The sequence below is a fragment of the Triturus cristatus genome, chromosome 1_1 (assembly GCF_964204655.1).
Source record: "Triturus cristatus chromosome 1_1, aTriCri1.1, whole genome shotgun sequence".
NCBI lineage: Eukaryota > Metazoa > Chordata > Amphibia > Caudata > Salamandridae > Triturus > Triturus cristatus.
This window is the reverse complement of record NC_140579.1, coordinates 426,279,697-426,301,081: the sequence shown is the minus strand read 5'-3', so window position 1 is coordinate 426,301,081 and position 21,385 is coordinate 426,279,697. Positions and strand designations below refer to the sequence as shown.

Genomic DNA, 21,385 nt, shown 5'->3' with positions numbered 1-21,385 from the left:
TTGTGGTTCTAAAAATAAAACAAGCATATATTTTATATATACAAATCATTGGCCTAGAGTTCAGTTATTGAGTGTGTGAAACCATTTGCTGACTGAGTGTGTACAATAAATGCTTTACACTGTCCTCTGGTACTGCCTTACTGCTCGACCAAGCTACCACTTTTGAGAGTAAGGTCATACCTAACTTTGACCTCTATCAGCCTCTGGGGGACTGTGGACTCTGTACACCCTGTACCTATTAGGGAACAGTATATACAGAGCCACTTTCTCACAGGCGCCGCTTGAAGGACACCGCACTCGTTTTTTTTGGTTTTTTTTACTTTAACTCTGAACACGGTATCCTTGAAGCGGGCGCTGCGCTCAGTGTTAAAGTTAAGAAATATATAAATAAACCGAGCACGGTGTCCTTGAAGCGGCTCCACGCTCAGTTTTAAAGTAAAAAAAACAACAACAAAAACAGAGCGTGGTGTCCCTAAGTGGAAGCCGTGAAAATATAAATAAAGTGAGCGCGGTGTCCCTAGCGGGCGCCGCACTCATTGAAGAAATTTTAAAAACATACAATTTAGAGGGCATAGCGCTGCAGCATCGCGCTTCATGGACGAATGACAAAAAGAAAGTGCCTACCAACTAATTGAAGGAGACAGTCTAACGCCGCAAGTCAAACGATCCAGTCCGGGTGGGTGGGGCCAAAAGGAGGCAGGGCGGTAACAAGGAGGGACTAAGAAGCCTCCTTTACAATAGAAAGGCGGCGTTTATCATGCACAATGACGCAAACCAATTAAAAGAAGGGGCGGGGCTTAATTACCACTTCTGAAATCTCCTCGATTACAAGAAGCCTCGCAGAGCGAGCGCATGCCCGCTGAAACGTTAGGCGAGACCTAAAGAATAGCACGAAACTGAGTTTGAATTACAGCCCCCTTCTCCCAGTCAGTTGAAGTGTATAGCTGGCCCTCCTGGGATATAGAATGCACCTTCAGGCAATGAAGTGTGACAGGATGCAGACAGGACTGCCTTAGTTATTCAAATTTGATCCGATGATTCTCTCGTCCTGAGCAGTGTCATGAAGGTTGATGGTGGGGAAGGGAAGGTGAGTCAGCTGACTCTGTTGTTAAGAAGATGGACTCTTCTAAGCAGAGCCTGACCCCTTTTGTGTCTCCGCTGAGCGCCACTCCAGAAGACTGATGATAGCCAGCTGCAGAGTCTTCACAATTCATATTTTGGGTGCTTCAGCTGTAGGCAGCATCATCACTACCTGCTGTGTGCTGTGTTTTGACTAGAAGATAAATTAACTATGAAAGGGAAACACTCAAAACCGGTTCCTTGTCTGTTGTTTGACTGTTTGAGTCAAACCTAGCGTCCCTAGGAAGGCTTGGAAGGTTCACCCTCACTGCCCTGAGAGTCAAGTGTGGAAAGGGGTTTGCCGTGGTAAATATTTGTCGCCTGTTAGACAAAGGACTTTATAACATCCTCGTCCGCTGGCTCTTGCTCGATTCATGTCAGAATGATGTGCCTTCTGTTAGCTCAGTGTTCATCTCTTCTCCAGGCGGCTCTTTGCCACTAGACCAGGTCATCTGTTGGCCCAGGTTTATGCGATATTGACATGTTGTTGGCTTGAAAGGGTGGAACATACCTAAATGTGCAAGTGTAAGGGATTCAAACATTCTTGTCCACTTCATGTGAAATGGACTAATTCTGCACAAACCTAATCAGATGTCATCAGAACACATGATCCCTACCAGATATACTGTCAAACTGGTGAGAATTTAGATTTATTTCTAAAAATGCCAACTTCAGTCTCCATTTCGTCACATTTCCATTGGAAATAGTGTTGCACTGCCAACGTTGGGTGTCACTGACTCCAGTCAAAAGGTTAATGGTTCCTCCACACCTACCTGGTTAGATTTCCCTTGACCCTTGGACCGTGTATCTAGCCTGTGGATCTGGAAAGCTAAGAAAATTAATCGGGTCTTACAAACCTTCCAGTGGGCGTGGTTTACAAACATAGACTTGTATTGAGACTACCTCAGACTTGCCAGAGAATCTGTGGTGAGCATTTAAAGACATCAAATCCCCCACTTTTTTGAGAAGTGAAAGGAAACCACATTTTAGATTTTTCAGGTCGTTATTTGACACTAAATCAGACTATGAAAGAGTAAAACTTGCCATTTTAAAAATAGGTAACCTATTAGCTAAATTGAGAAATGTGAACATATAGCCATGTTTTATAAAAAAATGAAAGCCCTTGTTACAGACCTAAATCGCTAAAATGCTGCCTGTATTTTTGGGTAACAGACCAGCCAATGCAACAGGTTGATAATGAGCAAGGGCAGAAGGCCTAAGCATTCCCTGTAGCCCAACTGGCTATTTCTTAGTACGATGTCTGCTTTGCTCTGTGGTCTATGGAGCATGATGCCCATTTGCTGAAGTCCCATCTGTGTAACAAAGAAGGCCTGCACTTGTATGTAAGTATTTCATTTTGTGGGAATTGTGCCTGATGTATACACAGATGGTTCGCTGAAAGTGTTCTTATCTTCTTTTTGTGTTCCTTCTCTGTCCTTTTTATAGCAGGTGCACAGTTGGAAGCAGTGAAAATATGTGAACTGTGTAGGCAGAACCTGCATTGCGACCTGGGTGAATTCAGCTTGGACGATTTCTACAGCGCATACCAACAGTCCCAGGTGAGACGTTTGAAAATAAGAAACTGTAATTTGAAAATTGTCCAGCCACATATTACCTGATGATCTAGTGGGCCAATATTATGCTGCGGCACATGATGGCCGTGTGTACTTATCCACTACACACATGTAATTCTGGGGCATAGGTACCAATCTATCACATGATTTTATGTAAAAATGGGATTTACAGCCAGTGTCTACTGAATATTTATAAGCTGCTTATCTTGGAGATCAAGGTCACACGTGTAATACTGTGTCTCGGGGGACCGTTGTATATACATTTTTTTCCATTCCCTAAATCATGGGTGACATTTGTGATCTGTTCCATCACACAGAATTATAATCTCGGGTTTGTGATATCTAAATACTGATAGGTCATATATCCATGTATGTTTCGGGGATAGTTTGGCTGTCACAACTCCTATGGTCTAATGTGGATTATTGTCTTTGGTTACACCACAAATGTGTTTTAACTCTCTCAGGTTCATAACAAGCCTCCAACTCTTGGCCTTCTTCTCTAGGAAAAAAAGTACTTAGAAACATGTTTAACTTTTTACTGGATCTCTAGAATTGCGCCTGTTTCAAGCAGGTTCTCCATCTCTTTAGTCGTTACGATATTCTGATCCTCTAAAAAACATATCACTCAAAACTCTTCCTGATGCTCTGGAAAATTTACAAACTCTTTCTATAACCATGGAATGCTTGTACTAATTATTTTCTGGCAATTATATTCTGATTCTTTTAACCTGTTTCCCATCCACTTTTACAGGGCACGAAATTAAAATTAATTACATACTCACTTTGGGAGGTAAATGACACCTGCATGCGTCCTATTTCACCTCTAATCTTTGTCTCTCAACCATGCTGAGAGGAGAAGGCAGTCACCACTTGAAAGCCTTGTAAACAACATAGAACACGATTCTTCTGTAACTCTTGGCATTAGGGCCATACTCTTCAGTTAGAGATGCATTCAATTTCCAGCATGTGTTGCTGTAGATATGCATGCTGTGCATACTCCTGGCATCTAGTGTTTGCCGTGGATGTTTGCAAGTTATTTTTCTTCAAAGAAGTCTTCAGTCTCAAGATATATCATAACTTCTTCTTCAGCCCACAGTGCCCAGGATAATCACTCTATCCCCAGAGTTCAAACGTTTCATTATGATCTCTCAGACCGTCAATGAGTTCTCCGTTCCTTTTGGATCTAGTTGTTGGGTATCTGAATCCACCATCGGATGTCTAGTAAACGTGCTCTTCAGTTTCGAACTTCGTTGAAGCGGTTCCTTGCCAGGAATCGTATTGAGAATGACTTTTGGGGAGTGGTATGGTGGAAAAAGTATTTCTAGTTTTGCCCAAAGTTTAATACCAAATACCTGTGCTCAGGTCACCACCTGCGGTCTCATTACATATAAGGCGCATTTTCATTGTTTGCGCCCGGCACCTTTTAAAAGGTGTGCCCGGGACAAACAATGAAAATCCGCCCTATTATGATCAATGCGCTGCCCTGGAGGTATCGCATTCTGCAAAAAAAAGGAGCAACTGCTTTACAGCCGCTCCGTGTTTTCACAGTGCAGGCGGCAACGTAAAGATAATATACGAAAAAAAGTGAGAGAGCAAAACCGTGACAGGGTAATGGGAAATCAGCCAATTTCCTTACCACAGGCAAGTGACTTAAAAAATTTGACTTTTTAATTTGTGAAGATGTAAGTAAGCAAAAAGTCACAATCAAAGGTACATCTCAGAGTTGAAGATGTATGTGTCGACGTTTCTATCCCAATTAGGGTATAGGGATCTCATCAGGACTAGGCGGTAGAGCAAGTGCCTGGGAAGTTGCTGGAGGGTAAATCGAATTACAGCTTCGTGAAGGTCCAGAAGGTAGGGCGGCCACAGGAGATCAGCAGTCAGAGAGGAAGCGAAGGATGGGGGACTTGGTCCGACGGCAGGTATATTGTCCCGTCCAGGAATCATGGGGCACGAGACCCGTAATGCAATTAGATATCCTGATATTGGTAGAGCATCCAGAGTACTCGGATATCCCATTGCGGTCCAAGCCAACCGATTACTCGCCTCACTGCCCCTTATCTCTGCATTACTTCAGGCCTTCTGACATGTAGGATCCAAATTTGGTAATATCACCACCTGGAGGGAGGTATCCAATGTGAAGATTATAACATCGATTTCCCCCCCCCCCCTAAGAACAACACTGAGCTCTGACCTGTAAAAACCTTTTTCCCAGATGTCACCATGGTGTATCATGCTGGTATTAATAGGGCAGGTAACCCCCTCTAAAGTAAAACTTCATGTAGTCGAAGAAGAGGACCACTTTCTAGTGAAATGCAAAATATTCAGCACTAATCTATCTCATATTATTTTCTGTCTCTCTTAAAAATGATTAGTGATGGTTCCATCCATCATAGTGCGTAACTGAGGTAAGGGAGGATTCACTACTTTTGAGTTCTTGCAAAAGGTTGATGGCCACCTCTTCCTTCCGCAGGCTTTTGTTGGCTATAAGGCTGTCTTTGCTGATGATGTTGTAGTTAGGGCCACTGAGGGATTTGAAGTCTCTGACAATAGAAATGCATATCAAAAGGTTTGTTATGGCACTTTGTATCACATAACTTTTTGTCATGGCACATTGTTTTTAGTGTCTCCTTTTCTATTTTCCACTAAAAAAATGAGATCATATAAGAGCATTTCCTGAGAAGGGTAGATGCATGATCTGCAGTTGCAGTCAAGTGAAGCCAAGAACTAAATCGGTAGCCATGAGCTGCTAGATCAGACAGGCCTGCGGAGGCACTAATAACCTGGCTGCAAACCACCATACTCCTCTGAAAGACAGCATGAAAATCTCGCTTATCCTCTAGCGGCAATTTCTCTGAAAAGCATTGCGCATAATTTAAAAGGGAGCTATCATACTTGCTTATCGAGGCATTCAGCACGTGCTCAATTTGGAATTTTGCTTGCTTGTCAGAAATGTATAGCTTTCCCTGTTCACACTTGAGTTTCACACCTATTTCCACCACAAACTGCAAATAGGTAGAAACCACAAAAAATAGCAAAAAATCGACTACTACTGTGGTAAAATGCAAATATATTTTTTCACAACTCTCCTTGTACCTGAAAGCTAGAAAATGGCGATCTTAGCACAGAAACCCTTTTGTTGATGCCATTTTTAGAAAAAAAATACGCTTTCTTGCAAAGCACTTGGTTCACATTTTTCCCCCAAAAATAAAAAAAAAGCTATATTTTGACTATTCTTTTGGTTACCTAAAGGGGAATGCATAAACCCTGGGTACCTTTAGAATACCCAAACATGTGGGTAAAAATGATGCAAAGTGGGTCTGGATACCTTTTGTGGAAAAAAGTTATGAAGGCATGCGCACGAAGTGCCCGAAACAGCGTCATAAATAGGGCTCAGCACTGAGGTTGGAAAAGCTTCAGTGACTAAAGGAATAATCAAAATCTTTGAAAAGGTGCACATCATATACAAGACAAATTACCAATGTACACAGTAGACCTTTTAAGATGTATGGTATAAAATACCCCCTGTGGTACATCACAAGGATATTGCAAGTCACTGAGGAAATCCATGACCCTATAAAGGAACGACGCTAAAGGCATAGAGCCTTTTAATGATGGTGGTCAGACGTGCATCTGACCGCCATCGCAGCGGGAGTAAGACCGCCCGACAGATAGTCGGAAGTCCCACCTGCCAGATTATGATGCGACATCTGTAGAGACGGACGGAAACATCCCTCTTTATATTGTGGTTTATGCTGCGCCCAGAAAGGGCTGCAGCACAAGCCGCAATAATAAAAGGGATGTTTTTAAACATCCATGTACCCTGTGCCAGGCACCACAGGGTGCATGGATGTTGGGGCTGCACCACTGATGGAGCGCAGGTCACCAGCTCTGGTCAAACATACACCTAATACTCACCTGGGCTCAAACCACATTCATACATTAAGCTAGTAAAACCTCGCTGGCATCAGTTTCGTGTAAATTACCTGTAACTTTGTTATTCACCTTTACCAAGTCTTACCAACTCGATAAATATAGTTTCCCTCCTCAATGAATTAGGTTGCTGAGTTAGTTTAAGGTAGAATGACCTTTACCTCTATGCTCTGAATAACCACAGACTCTAAAAGTTTTGAAAACCTTTATCTAAATTAATTTGTGAGTCAAAATTCAATTACAGTAACCACCTTCATATCAAGAGGCAAAATACACCAAATAATTCATGGCAAAACTAAAATGATCAATTATGACGGTACCTGAAAAAGGAGGAGGGGGAAGAAAAGAGAATAGGCATAAAGGGCAGATTTGCTGATTATATTTACCTATGGTCTAAGATGAACTCAACTCCGTAATGGGGGCCAGATAGAATCTCCAAGACAGGTTACAGGTAGATCGGGCAGATTCACCCCTCTCTGGCACTACTCTCCTCAGGTGTCCCTTTTCCGCAATCCCTCTAGATGAATAGATTTATCGATCAATATCTCGAACTCTTGGACAGAGTTTCTGGCAACAGCAGGGTCTGAGACAGCGTCTCAGACAAGAACTGGAGCAGCATACGCTTTGGGTCAATGACGAGTCGGAATGACAGATCTGACAAGTCGGACGAGGTCTCTAGCTATCTTACCTCAATTATACTGTTCTTGATTCGTGTACCAACCCTCATGTATCAATTCTTGTGTTTTCCCTTATTCTGATTGGTCAGGATGAGGAGGTGAGTTCATCACACCACTTAAAATTTAAGTTTTTCTCTATGAGCCATTGTTTCTGTGCCCGCCCCTTAATTTTCTTTTCCCATTGCTTTATTCCCACATGCATTTCACATTACTCAGTAAATTAAACATTTTATTCAACATTGTTGCTCTCGCTGGGGTCATCAGTTGAGTTTCTCAGGCTTCTTCATTCAAGGTGGCCTTGGCTGAGTGACACGGGAGCCATCATTGGTTCCGGCCAGTTTCTATGCGCATGCGTGCAGTTCATATGAGGTAGGGATTCCAGTCACCTTCCAAGGCCCAAATAAGAACTAATAATGTCAGAAAAAGACACGTTAGAACACAGAAACAAATAATTTCACTGTATACCACTTGTCTCTACTCTATCCCCCATTTACTTATTTAAATATTTTGCATTAGTGTTTAATAAAACTTACGCGTTTTAGTTTAGCAGTAGCAGGTGCATTAGCATGCGAGTCCGAAGCAGCCATTTTTAATGCCATTGTGCAGCTGCAAAAGTTTCCCACCAAAAAAGAGTCATACTACGTAGATGCAGTAGACGCATGCGCAATAGAAATCCCGCGTTTTGTCGGCCAGTTTAGAACATTCATGTTACGGGTTAGTAATGCACATAGAAAAGCTTCCCCTAGATACAAATGTTCGTGGTGTATTGCGGTTTTAGTATTCACAAAACAAATTGGTTACAATATTACACTTTATTTGAGATGATTGAATCCAAGCAAGTTTCTTTCACGAATCCTTGCTCCATCAATCCCCTCCCTGATGGCATTTATTGCCATCATTACTTTTCTACTAAAACAGATGCCAACTTTTAGCACATCTCAATTTCTTCCTCAACCCTGTCATTTCTTTTCTTTTCCTTTTTGCATTGTAATCCTCTCATTCTTTTATAAAAGTCTCCTTTTAATTCTTCTAGCTGTATTTCTTCAAGTTTTCTTTTCTTACCCCTTTCATTCACTCCATATTTCTTTCTTCCTTTACAACACTTGTGCCAACACATTATTGCTAAGACTAATAGGGTTATTCCCATTATGGGTAGTATTATGTGACCTAGAATACCTATTCCTAAATTAGAAAACCAACTACCTATGTTAGAAAAATTATTTGCAAATTTATTCCATACATTTTCAACTTCCGGTGGTTTCAACTCTTCTTACAATTTCGTAATATTTTTAATATATTTTCCAATTTCAACACTTTTATCTGGAATATACGTGCAACAATGTTGTGTCTTCAATAGTTTACAGACTCCATCCTCTTTTGCCAATAATATGTCAAGGGCAAGTCGATTTTGCATAACCATAGACCTGACCGCAACTAATTCAGTGTTGATAAGCAGAAATCCTCCAGCAGTGTCAGTAGATAACCGATCAACTACTGTAGACAACTGGCACATTTTTCGAGAATTTAGAAGAACTCCCACTGAAGGTATCAATGCACCAAAAATGTCACCTACTATTTCTGAAAAACGAGCTCTTTTTACATACGTTAGTCCATTTGCGTCTTCATTGTTTCCATTGAGTCTTTTTACATGATAAACCTTAGGGAATACTATTTCAAAATAGCAACTCCCATACCAATGGTCTGGCAGCCTACAGTAGGCTTTATTGCCACACATAATAAACTCCAAGAAATACTGGATCAGTTCCTCCTTTTAGTCCCCATCCCCCGATTATTAAGAAATTGTGCTCACATTCACTGGAACCAATAAACACATTGTTATATTCTGTTTTTAACCTATGGAGATAGATTTTCCCTTTCTTTTCAAAATCTAAAGACATGGCAGCATGAGGTTTGCTACTTGCAAAATGCTCTTCTTCCTCAGCCCATTTTGGTATCTGAGGTTTAGGTTCAGAGGCTCTTCGTTGGAAATCCTGTCTTCTTTGTTCCACTTAATTCAAAAATATTTTCTCTGCTTCATGCAATTTACAGTCTAAATTGTTATTATGTGCTTCAGCTAAATCTATTGTTTTCATGGATAAGAAAAATTCACCAATAAATTCTGAATCTCTCGTACTAAGAACAGGGTTCATGCTTTTTCGCATAGGAACCTCAGAAAAAATCACATCTATGTTAGAATAATAATATTGCAATTTTCCAGTTTTATAAAACAAACTTGCTAAAACACTACAGGATATACCATAGGTCAATGGTAAATGATGGTAGGTCACTCCCTCTACTACAGATGCAGGTAATTTCATGCAGACATAGCAATCACTAACTTCCATAGTATCTACATATTGTACTAATAAGTTTGTGAAAACATTTAAATCAGTGCCATTTTTATTCACAGTGTGATGTAAATCTGACTCATCTGGTGCTTCTAATTCTACTCTCTCCTTTGATAGTAGCTACCTTTTCATGTGTGTTAGTGTTATTCTGTACACTTTTGACCATTAAATAAGGTATGGCCACTGTTAATATTAACCATATGATGAATATTAGAAATATGCTACATATACACACTCTGCAACATTTCTTAAAACAATTCGGTTTTCCAGCAGCTCTATTGTCAGCCATTTTCTAAGGGGAAAGAAGATTTCTCTTCTTTATTTGAGTGATTCAACTTCGGAACAGAGCTACAAGAGGGGAAATCGTTTCAAGGTGGTCTCACTTCTTCGTCAATTTGCTCTGCATTAAAAATTTCAATTTCCTCTTCAATTATTTCTAAATTCTCAATCTTCGAGAATTACATATGTCCATTCAGGGCCTTTGAATTTGTTATTTACACATTTCGCTTTGGGGCTTCTTCGTTTTGAACCTACAGCTGCTTGCCCAGACCAACTGGATACTTCATCTACCTGCTTTGGGTTTTCGGGTATGGTTTTGAGGTGATATTTCAATCTTTTGATAATACCTGGCCTATTATCACCTTTCCTGATTCGGTTAGCTTGCACTGCACTTGTACCTTTGTTTTCATTGATTTGTGGCACAACGTGATTAATTCTATCCTCAGATTCTTTTTCTGTCTGATCTTGTGCAGGGCTTACTAATTCACTACTTCCTTCCTGAATGTTTTTTCCTTCACTAGTCCGACCTAGTTCAGATTAAATTTTTTAATGCCGCTTTTTCTGTATCTGCCTGAATTTCTGCAACGTCCCTTACTGGCTCTTGCTCAATTTCCTTTAAATCTTTGTTGTCCTTTACCTGTTCACTCTCTTTAGATTCTTTCTGTTCTTCCTCAATCTCTGGTTCTGTAATTTTGATTTCTTTTGTTGGGTAAATTAGTACCTTCCCTACCTGGTCCTCACTCTTTTCTAGACTAGTTTGTCTAGTTTGGCTTCTGGTTCTTACAATTATCTCTGGTATGTCTACTACAGGTATCCAATCATCCTGACTGGTGCTCGGTTGGTTTTCGTCAGCTACTTCAGGACCTATTACTTGAGATCCTTCAGCTGTGCAACCTTCAGCCCTCTCAATTGCCTGAGTCAGTTGAGGTTCCTCCTCGTCAGGTGCTGGTACTCTTTTAGTGTGACTTGCATGAATCCACTTTGGCAAGCCTGCACATTTTACAGCTGTTGTTGTGACTAATATAACCTGATGTGGTTTCTCCCACCTTGGTGCTATGCAAGTCTCTTGTGTGTGATTCTTCACTACAACCCAGTCACCAGGATTCAGATCATGCGCTTGAATCGGCTGCCTGACGTCTGCGTCTTCTCCAACCTGGTGAGAGATAGAACGCACTTGATCAGCCAATTCTTTGCAATACTCATGTACCAAATCATCAGTTATATTCAACAACTTGTGTCCTGGTATACATGCCTGCCTCATTGCTCTTCCCATGATGATTTCATGGGGACTCAACCCAGTATTTTGGTCTGGAATACTTCTGAGTCCCATTTGAACAAAAGGTAGAGCATCAGGCCAGTCCAGTGGAGTCGATGCACACACTTTTCCCAACTTGGACTTAATTGTGCCATTCAATTGTTCTACCACTCCAGATGCTTCTGGGCGGTATGCGCAGTGCAGCTTCTGTTCAATTTTAAATGCTTCACAAATTAATCGAATTATCTCATTATTAAAATGAGAGCCTCTGTCTGATTCAATAGTTAATGAAAAACCGAACCGAGGAATAAGTTGTCTCAATAGGAGTCTGGCTACTGTTAAACTGTCATTCCTTTTGGTGGGGTATGCCTCCACCCACTTTGAAAATAAATAAACTATGACACGTACATAGTTTAATCCTCGATAGGCAGGTAACTGTATGAAATCGATTTGTAGTCTTATGAATGGCCCTTCAGCTTTCCCATTTTTCCCCATGTAGACTACTGTTCTCTTGCCTGGATTCATTTGCTGACATGTCAGACATCTTTGGCAAAGTCTTCCAGCAACATTTCTAAACCTCGGTTTAAACCAATCCTGCCTGAAAAGTCTGATCACTGCATCTCTGCCTATGTGAGTGTCTCCATGATACATTCTAGCAATAGGTGCAAGCATGCTGTCTGGCAACACAGGTCTATCGTCTAAGTAGACCCACACACCATCTTCAGTCCTTTGAGTACAACCAATTTTCACCCACTCTTCTTTCTCTTTTGTTTCTGCTTCATTTTGTAGATCTTTCACTTCCTTCCATGTTTCTATTCCTGACGATAGCATAAGTTGGCAGCTTTTTTGACAATTTTCAATTTTTCTGTTTACTGCCATTTTGTATCTGGCACAATGTTGGGCGACCTGGTCAGTGTACCGATTGCCTGCAGTCACACGGTCATTTCCTGACTGGTGTGCGGCACACTTGACCACTGCCACTTGTTTTGGTAACTGTATTGCTTCGAGCAATTCTTTGACAAATTGTCCATTTTTAATGGGAGACCCTGAAGAATTTAGAAAGTCTCGCTGCATCCAGAGCTGGCCAAAGTCATGCACAACACCATAACTATACTGACTTTCATTGTAAATGGTTACTCTCCAATTTCTTCCCTTTTTGCAGGCTTTAATTAAAGCAATCAATTTGGCTATTTGTGCAGACCTGACTCCTGGTAAATAGGATGCTTCGACTATTTCAGCCAAAGTACACACAGCATAAGTAGCACTTAATCCTCCCTTTTCATGGCGCATGCATGAACCATCTACAAAGAATTCATGCTCAGCATCTTTTAATGGCTCATCTTGTATGTCTGGACGTGGTTTTGTACTATGTTCTGTTACATCAAGACAGTCATGTTCGGGGTCATCTTTTACTTCTTCATTGTATGGATCTGGTAACAGTGTAGCTGGGTTAAGTACAGTACATCGAACAATGGTCACGTTTTCTGCTCCTAAAATGATCCTTTCATATTTTGTCAATCTGCTTGGGGTAAGGTACTGGGTACGAGTTTGTGTCAAAAGAATAACAACTGCATGGGGGACATATACCTTTACAGGGTGTCCCATTACAATTGTCTTACTCTGCTCCAGACTTACGCATGTTGCTGCCACAGCTTTTAGGCATCCTGGCAAAGCGGATGCTACAGGATCTAAGGTAGCAGAAAAATATGCCACTGGGCGTCGCATCAGGCCTTTAACTTGAGTTAGAACTGAGAGGGCACAATTATCTCTCTCACAACAAAATAAAGCGAAATCTTTTGAATAGTCGAGCATACTTAAAGCAGGGGCTTCGCATAAACAATTTCGTAATTTCAGAAAAGATTTCATGCTTTCATCATCCCATTCTATCTGTTCTTTTGCTAGTTTCTTTGTAATTTGTATCAAAGGTTTCGCCAGCATGGAGAACCCCATAATCCACTGTATGCAATACCCAACTACCCCTAGGAACATTCTTATTTCCTTCTGGGTTTGCGGCAACTTCATTTGTTTTATTATTTTTATTCTATCTGAGGTCACTCTCCTTTCTCCTCGTTCTATCTGGTGTCCTAGATATTTCACTTCTTTTCTGCAAAACTGTAGCTTCTCAGGGGACACTATGGTGCCGATTCCGATCTGTTAAAAATAATTTGCGTACGACCCGTATCCGTATTTTTTTACGTACGAGTCGCACAAGTACTGTACAAACTGCGAAGTACGATTGGGACGTGAAAAAGAACTACGAATATTGTTGGGAAAAGTCTACGAGAGTGCGTCGGAAAGTGTCCACGTCCGAATATCGTCGGGAAAAGTGTACGAAAGTGAGCCGAAAGTGTACGGATCGTACCTACGCAAAAAATACTCTTACAGAACCAGGACACTGTAAAACAGCACAAGGAGGGTCAATCCGACTCGCACAACAACACATCAACACAAAACACGTCGAAATGACAAAATACATCTCAAAGACTAACCTGGCACAGGCAAACAGAGGCCCCAAATCACAACCACCACTTATAACACACCCACCAAAATTCAAACACAGCCACACCCAAAAATGGACCAATAAAAAGGGCCCACACACAACCCATGAGCCTTTGCAACAGACCCACTGCCTCCAGACCCCACTGACAAACAACCCCACACAACTCATACCTTCGCTACACCTTCACTCACACACCTTCACACAACCACCTCCACAAACATCCCCATCTTCGCATCCACACTCACACACACCCACAACCATCCACACTCACACCCACACCCCACACCATGCCCACAGACAAGAATCCAAAGTTCACCACGGCAGAGCTGGAGCTCCTTGTCAACGAAATCATCAGAGTCGAGCCACAGCTGTTTGGAACATTGGTCAGACAGACCAGCATAGCTGCAAAATCAGCCATGTGGCAGACGATTGTCGACAAGGTGAATGCTGTTGCGCCCGTCCGAAGGACCAGGCATGAATGCCAAGCCAGGTGGTACGATCTGCGCAGGGCGGTCAAGAGGAAAATAAATGAAGAACATGCCCAGACCAACATCACTGGAGGTGGGCCGCCCCGCAGACCCGTACACTACCATCCCTGGGAGGAGAAGGTGATGGTCATGCTACCGCCGGTGGGACTACACGGAGTCGAAGGAGTCGCAGAGCCTGGTGAGTACACAAACAACTCACGTAACTTGGGGGGAATGGCATCCACACCCCAACCACCAGAGGCGCAACTAGAGCCAAATATCGGGGGAGGCTAAGAACAAATTTCGGGGGGGGGGATGAATCTTTTAAGCCATAGGCAGAGTGGAGCTGCAGGGGCTCTTAAAGGGGTGAAACAACAGCGAGGCCTCATTAACATGCAAATGGTCTGTTAAAGCTCTGTGAAGTGCTCGGGTGCGGCTGTGAGTGCGCCGGGAAGCTGTCTCATCCCGGGCTGCCACATACGACGGGGGGGGGGGCTGAAGTCCTGTGAGTCCAATGGGTGTTGCGCGCCTGCCAACCACAACAAATGCACGCACCTACCCCCAAGAACTCACCGCACACAACCACACCCAAAAACCACGCCCATGCCACTAACGTCACCATTCACCCATCACAAATCAAGGCAAGGCCATGTCCAAGGCTACAACAACCACAAACACAAGACTGGATGTCCGGGAGGGTGGGCCCCACACAACACATTCTCCAAATGAGACGCAGACAACAATGTCCTCAGCCCATATGGCATAGGTACATACCCATGCACAATGCACAGGGACTGGCAAAGTACTGACAAGGTAGCTGACACTGGGCCCTGCCGTATGCAGCACAAGGCCCTCCTGGGACCACTGTACACCCAAACACCAACTCCACAAGCACAGGTATCTAGCACAGGAACTCACACACACTGTCATGCCAGCATGCACCATGAGGGGACACACACATCACCTGGGAGACCCAATGACAACTCACACTACACACAACAGCATGCCCGGTCACACCCCCCCCCTAACACAAGCACACCCCCCCCGGGGCAGACAACGGATTCACACACTCCCACAATGGACATGTGACACAACAAGACCAATCCAGAGCCAAGTAAGCATCAGAGCCAACTATCTTCAGGTCACACACTCAGGAGAACATCCCAATCTGTCCCCCGCAACATGCCCATCCCCAAGTGGACACTGAGAGGAATGCTAGGGACATCCAACTACCTGGGTGAACTGTGTCAACTTGAATATGTATGAAACATGGATGTGGCATGAAACAGCATTAACATTGTCTCTCTCTCACACACAGGGCAACGTCGACGATCTCCCCCCAACACTGGGGGGGAAGAATCACAGTCCCAGGCACCGCGTGAAGACGATCCCACCGGCAGCGACGACTCTCACCACTCCGTGGATGACCCCGACCAACCTGGCCCCTCTGGTGTGCAAGCCCCTGCAGCACCTGCGTCAGGTACATCTGTGCCAACCCCCACCCCTGCCACATCCCAGGAGACACCCAGGAGCCCTGCTCGCACTGAACAACACAGCCATTCTGACCAGGAGGGACAAGGTTCTCAGGGCACCCAGGAGGAGGCAGGCAACCCTGCAAATGCCATCCCTCAGGGGTCCCGTAGACCCGATGGGCCCACAATGGCAGGCCAGGCTCGTGTGGGCAGGGGTGGTGGGAGTGGAGGCAGGCGGAGGTGCGAACCTGACCAGCCAGCTCAGGACCCCGGTATGTCCCACATAGGCAACATCCTGGACTCATACCGGCGTGACACCAGAGGCATGGACCAGGTCGTGTCCAGACTTTCCGGGATGCAGGGGACCCTCGATGAGATAAAGAACCTGCAGGTCGAGCATCATGCCAGTCATCAACAACACCAAGGACGGATGGAGGCAAGACTGGCTGAGCTCCTGGTGGTGCACAGGGACGTGAGTCAATCACTCCGTCAGATCGCCCAAAGCCTGGCAAACCCTCCCTGTACCACCAGGCGTAGACCAGCACCAGACACAGGGAGGGACGAGGAGGAGGAGGATTCGTCTGACGGAGCGTCCCTAACATCGTCAAGGCCTGCATCTGAGGGTCCCCAGAGGAAGGTGGGTCGTCCACGTAAAAGACGTGAGAGTCAGCGGACCATCCCCATCTCCCAGGTCACCTGGCCTGGCACCTGGCCCTCTGGCGCAACAGTAGCACCTCACCCAATGACATTCTCTGCCACATGGACTTACTGGTCACAGTCTGACCAATGATGACCAACACTGTGGTCTGGACTCTGATGACTCCAACTGACAAGGATGCCATCTCCCCCTGTGAACTTTGGATTCTATTCCCCCGGTAGAGCACCTTAGCACATCTACCAAAAGACTCACCCCATCAAAAATACGTTCATATTGTTCTGCACATGAGACGTTGCTGTCATTTTGCATTATTCAACGACATATGTGTGTGGAAATGTCTAACTATGCCTGAGTGTTGAACTAACTCCAGCCATCCATACCCTGGGATCAGAGTCTGGTACAGGACACACATGGGTCACAAGGTATCATTCAATGTAGGCCTGGAGCACAACACTCACCTGTGATGGCCTCTGGCTGCTGAGGGGGGGCTTGCTAAACTGTGCGGACAGACCTATTTGGGAGATCATCATCAAGGCGTAGAGGTCATGGCCCATGAGGAGGTACCCGGGGAGGGAGTCCCAGGTATGTGTGGCCAGGTGGGAGAACAATGTCCTGTATGCTGGAGTACGGTGGATGTGAAGAACGGTGGCCAGGGCAAGGTTGGATGCACGGAGATGGCCCAACGGGATCTAGGATGACAGACGTAAAAGGTTGGTTTGGGGTCGGGGTTGGTGGACTGCCTCCGGAGTGTGGGTGTGGAGGTCATCCTGCAGCAGACAGTGATCCATTGCAGCTATCTATGGTGGACGGTGAGGTGGCTGGGGCGCAGGGTGTAGAAGCTGAGGTGTGCAGATGCCCCCTGGAAGTGGACCAGTTTCCTGGGAGTTCGGATGTACTTGCTCCGTAGAGGGCAGGGCAGTATATGAGACGGATGTTGTCATGGACCTGGGGGATGGTCTGTCGTAACTTGGAGTGGATCTATCTGTGGATCATGTGCATAATGCAGAGGGCGTTGCAGCATGAGGTACAGATGCTGTGGACTAGCATGGCATATGTGAGCAAGCCAAACATGATGCACACCATCTCGTGTGTGTGGCCACTGGGTGCTTGTGCAGGGCCCGCAGCAGCAGGCGCCATCTCCCTGAAAAATGCCCCATTTTGCACACAAAGACTAGGATGTCAGAAGGACAACTGCAACAGGCGCGTGTGTAAAGTAAGGAGTGTCCAGTGTCACATGGCACACCCAGAGACAATGCATGCACAATCACCAAAGAGCCATTACACCGGATCAGGAAACTGAAGGGCGACCTGCGCACAGGAGACACACCCTCAGCAGCTGGTGATGGCCCATTGTGTGGTCGACGTTGCTAACAAACATACACGACCATGTACTTCATGCCCAATAGAGAGCCTAATCCATGAGCAACTGCATGCATGTCGCTAGACTACACATGGACTCTTATGCATTATCGACAGCAAGTATGCCAGAGATGCCGCATGCCAAGTGGCAAGAAACCTGCATTGACAGAGACGAGGCACCTTGGAGTGTGACGAACACCTTTATTACTCAGCATCACACCAATGGAATTGCATCCATTGGAACAGAATCACAGGTCATTCGGCTGACCATGTGTGACCTACACTGGACACCCCCTGCAACACACAGATGTGGTAAATCCTACTGAGCTGGCACACAAGTGAAGGGGTTGAGCCTCACACCCCTTGCTGCACACGGAGAGTGTACAATTCCCCATTGAGCCTCATATGGGGATGTCCCACACCATGTCCACCATTGGCATCCCGTATGTTCCTGAGGGACGTTATACACACATTGATGCCTTCATCAGAATCCACAATCCATGACAGATGACTGTCAGGAAGGGTGACTATCAATTCATGGGAGCCATGCAACACGTCAGGTGGCCCATGGTGAGTCGACATGTATGCACGGTAACACAACATGCACAGGAGCAGTCCCCACATATCACAAACACGTACCACCCACAAAACGCCTTGCTGCACTCCTTACCCAAAATGACTTTTCACCATGTCTGTGCATGTAACTCTGATCCAGCACACATTGCAATACTCATGAGGAATAGCAGGAGTGCAATGATGACATGAGCAGACGACAGCCGCAGGAACCTGGGGAGGACAGACACACAACAAGTCAGCGAAGAGCTAGTAATCCGCAGACATGTACATGCACTCTACAGGATTTATGTTGTCACCATGCTAATAATGAATTTTGTGTACCCGCTAAAATTTGGGGAATGACATCATCACTTGAATGACACATCAGAACACACCTCCAAGTCACTTAGCACACAGTCAGCTCGACACACACATTGCAACACATGCCACACAAGGCTCTAAGCGTGCACACTCAGACACAGGGACTCCGGATGTCCTCATCCTCATCCTCACTTGCCCCGTGCCCGAGCCCTTCATCCTCCACGGGTGGATTATCCTGCTCATCCGGATCCAGGATGAGTGGCACGGCCTTCTCCACTGCCATGTTGTGCAGCATGCAGCACACAAGGAAGATTTTGCAGACCTTCACCGGGGCATATGGGAGTGCGCCGCCGGTCTTGTGGAGGCACCGGAATCTGCTCTTCAGGAGTCCAAACGTCCTCTCAATCACGCGCCTCGTCTGCCCATGGGTGTCGTTGTACCGGTGTTCTGCGGTTGTTCTGGGGTTGCGGAGCGGCGTCATCAGCCATGGCATGTTGGGATAGCCAGCGTCCCCTACGTGGAAACATCATGGACAGAAGTGGGTCAGGAGAAGCAGTAAGATATTAAGATACCGCTAAATACAGGACTAACAGTGTATACCCACCAACGTTCGTTGCGCAGCTGCAGCATCATTTCAAGCACCCTGCTACGCCTCATGATGTAGGCATCGTGTGCTGATCCTGGAAAACGGGCACAGACAAGGGATATCATCATGTTAGCAAGACATACCACAAGGGCATTGATGGAGTGGTAATGTTTGCGGTTACGGAAGGCTACCTCCTGTGCGTTTGGTGGTACCAAAGCCACATGTGTCCCATCAATGGCCCCATTGACATGGGTCATCCCTCCCAGGGCATAGAACTCACCCTCGACACCTGTCAACTGCTCACAAGTTGGGAAATGTATGAATTCATCCAGGTGTAACAACATGGCCTCTAACACATCATGCAGGACACGGCTGAACATGGTCTGGGACATGCCACCTACATCAGCTATGGTCAATTGAAACGTACCCGTGGCAAAGAAATGTAGGACTGCCATCACCTTCATCTTGGCTGTCAGTGCAGTAGGATACCTGTGTAGCGCCTGGAGGTGTGGTTCCAGCCTTGTTGTCAAGTTGTCAATCAACGGTTGGGAGAAGCGGTAGCGGCGTATACAGTCACGTTCCCTCATGGCAGCCAAGTCTGGCATTGGTCGGGGGAGAGGCGGTGCCCTGCAGAATTTTGGAAGGAATAACGAAGATTGAGTACAGCACTACACCACTGTCAATGAACTGAGCACATGTTCAACAGCTAATACACATATGCTACATACAGAGTCTGTACTGTGCAATGCATCCAGGACACGTATGCCAGCCAGGTGACACCCCTACCAACAGTCAGCTACACACGTGGGTGCTCAAGGTCAACATGACATGCCATGGAACTAGCTGTGGTCCAGTGTAAGTGAACAGGCAGACGCATTACAGGAGTGACAGACAACCACATATGTGCATGAGAAGGATGTTTCATCATACAGACCGGTTGCGGAACACTAGAGGCACAGGTCACATGTCCTTGAAATAGGACAGTCCACACACCTTGCCATGATGGGGTACATGTCAGGAACGATCACACATACATTGAGACTATGCAGATATGTCCTTGTCTCGCAAGTCCATGTGCGATGCATACATACACCCGTTACGTCTGATTCCACATGTGGCCTGGTGTGCGTAATAGTGTGCCGTGCGTAATAGTGTGCCATGCCCATCGACACGCTCACACATGTTGGATGCAGCAACTGCAGATGCATGTCACGGAACAACTACAGCAAGCTCATGGGAACACATGACACACACATGACATAGTCACATCGTGCAACGCCGGTAGTTACATGTCAGGTGTCATTATCCATGTCCCTGGCATCAGGGGACAGTTGCGGGTGTAGGTGACTGTGCCATGCCAGTGATGCAGTGCTCGACTTTCCCCAGAGAGTAGCTCCTCTGTATCAATTGCTATCAAGTAAATTTCTGTTGTCATGCTCCCCATTGTTTCCCAGTGGCATGGTGGGTAAACCAACTGTGTGGTGCAGGGCCTACATATATTTGTAGTATTGTAGATGTCACTCATGTTGCTGTTCATGCTATGCGCTGTGTCCTATGTAGTTTGGACTCATGTGTCATATGTATACAGGTGTCTGATCATTTTCTGTCTCTTCACCTTGCCCACAGCATCGTCGGGGGAAACCGAGGGAGACACTGGCACGGACGTGGGGGAGGGATCCAGCACCGGGGCCACCAGTGCTGGGGAGTCTGGCGCAGCAAGTGGCACGGAGGCCGAGGGGAGTCAGGCGGAGGACCTGCCCAGTCCCATCACCGCCCTCCCACTTGCTCGGGTCCCTTGTGTCCGTGCTAGGTGACAACAGGTGCGTGAGAGACGGCAAGGAGGTGTATTTAAAAGGTGAAGGGTGCACTTCCACTCCGGATCATTCTGTGTTGTGTAGGCAGATTCAATTGCATGGTGCTTGTCATATGCACGCTCATGATTTAGCTTGTATTCTGAAGTGGATTCGTGTGCCAGTTATGACCCCGTCTTGTACGCTGCTTGATAACGGTAATTATGTGCTGTTCAATGATGAAGCTTGCTGTGGGATGCTTCCGGGAATTTCTCACAGCGTGACTGTATCACTACGAGTGGTTTTCTGTCATTACGTCCTTTTCCCACCCCCGCATGGCCGGCTCGATGTATCCGTCTGGCCTTCCATTCCAACCTTGAAAGCAGAGTTCCACAAGATGAGCAGAATAAGGGCTCTATTGTCTCAAAAACAAGTCGTGTTGACTTCATCCGGAGAAACATTTGTCCTTCACGTAGCTAACACACGCACAGA

At 45.4% G+C, this 21,385-nt stretch overlaps 1 pseudogene; it reads left to right on the top strand.

Moving 5' to 3' along the window:
* LOC146870373 (putative E3 ubiquitin-protein ligase MARCHF10) overlaps positions 1-21,385 on the top strand; it is a 422,534-nt pseudogene that overhangs the window by 301,591 nt on the left and 99,558 nt on the right.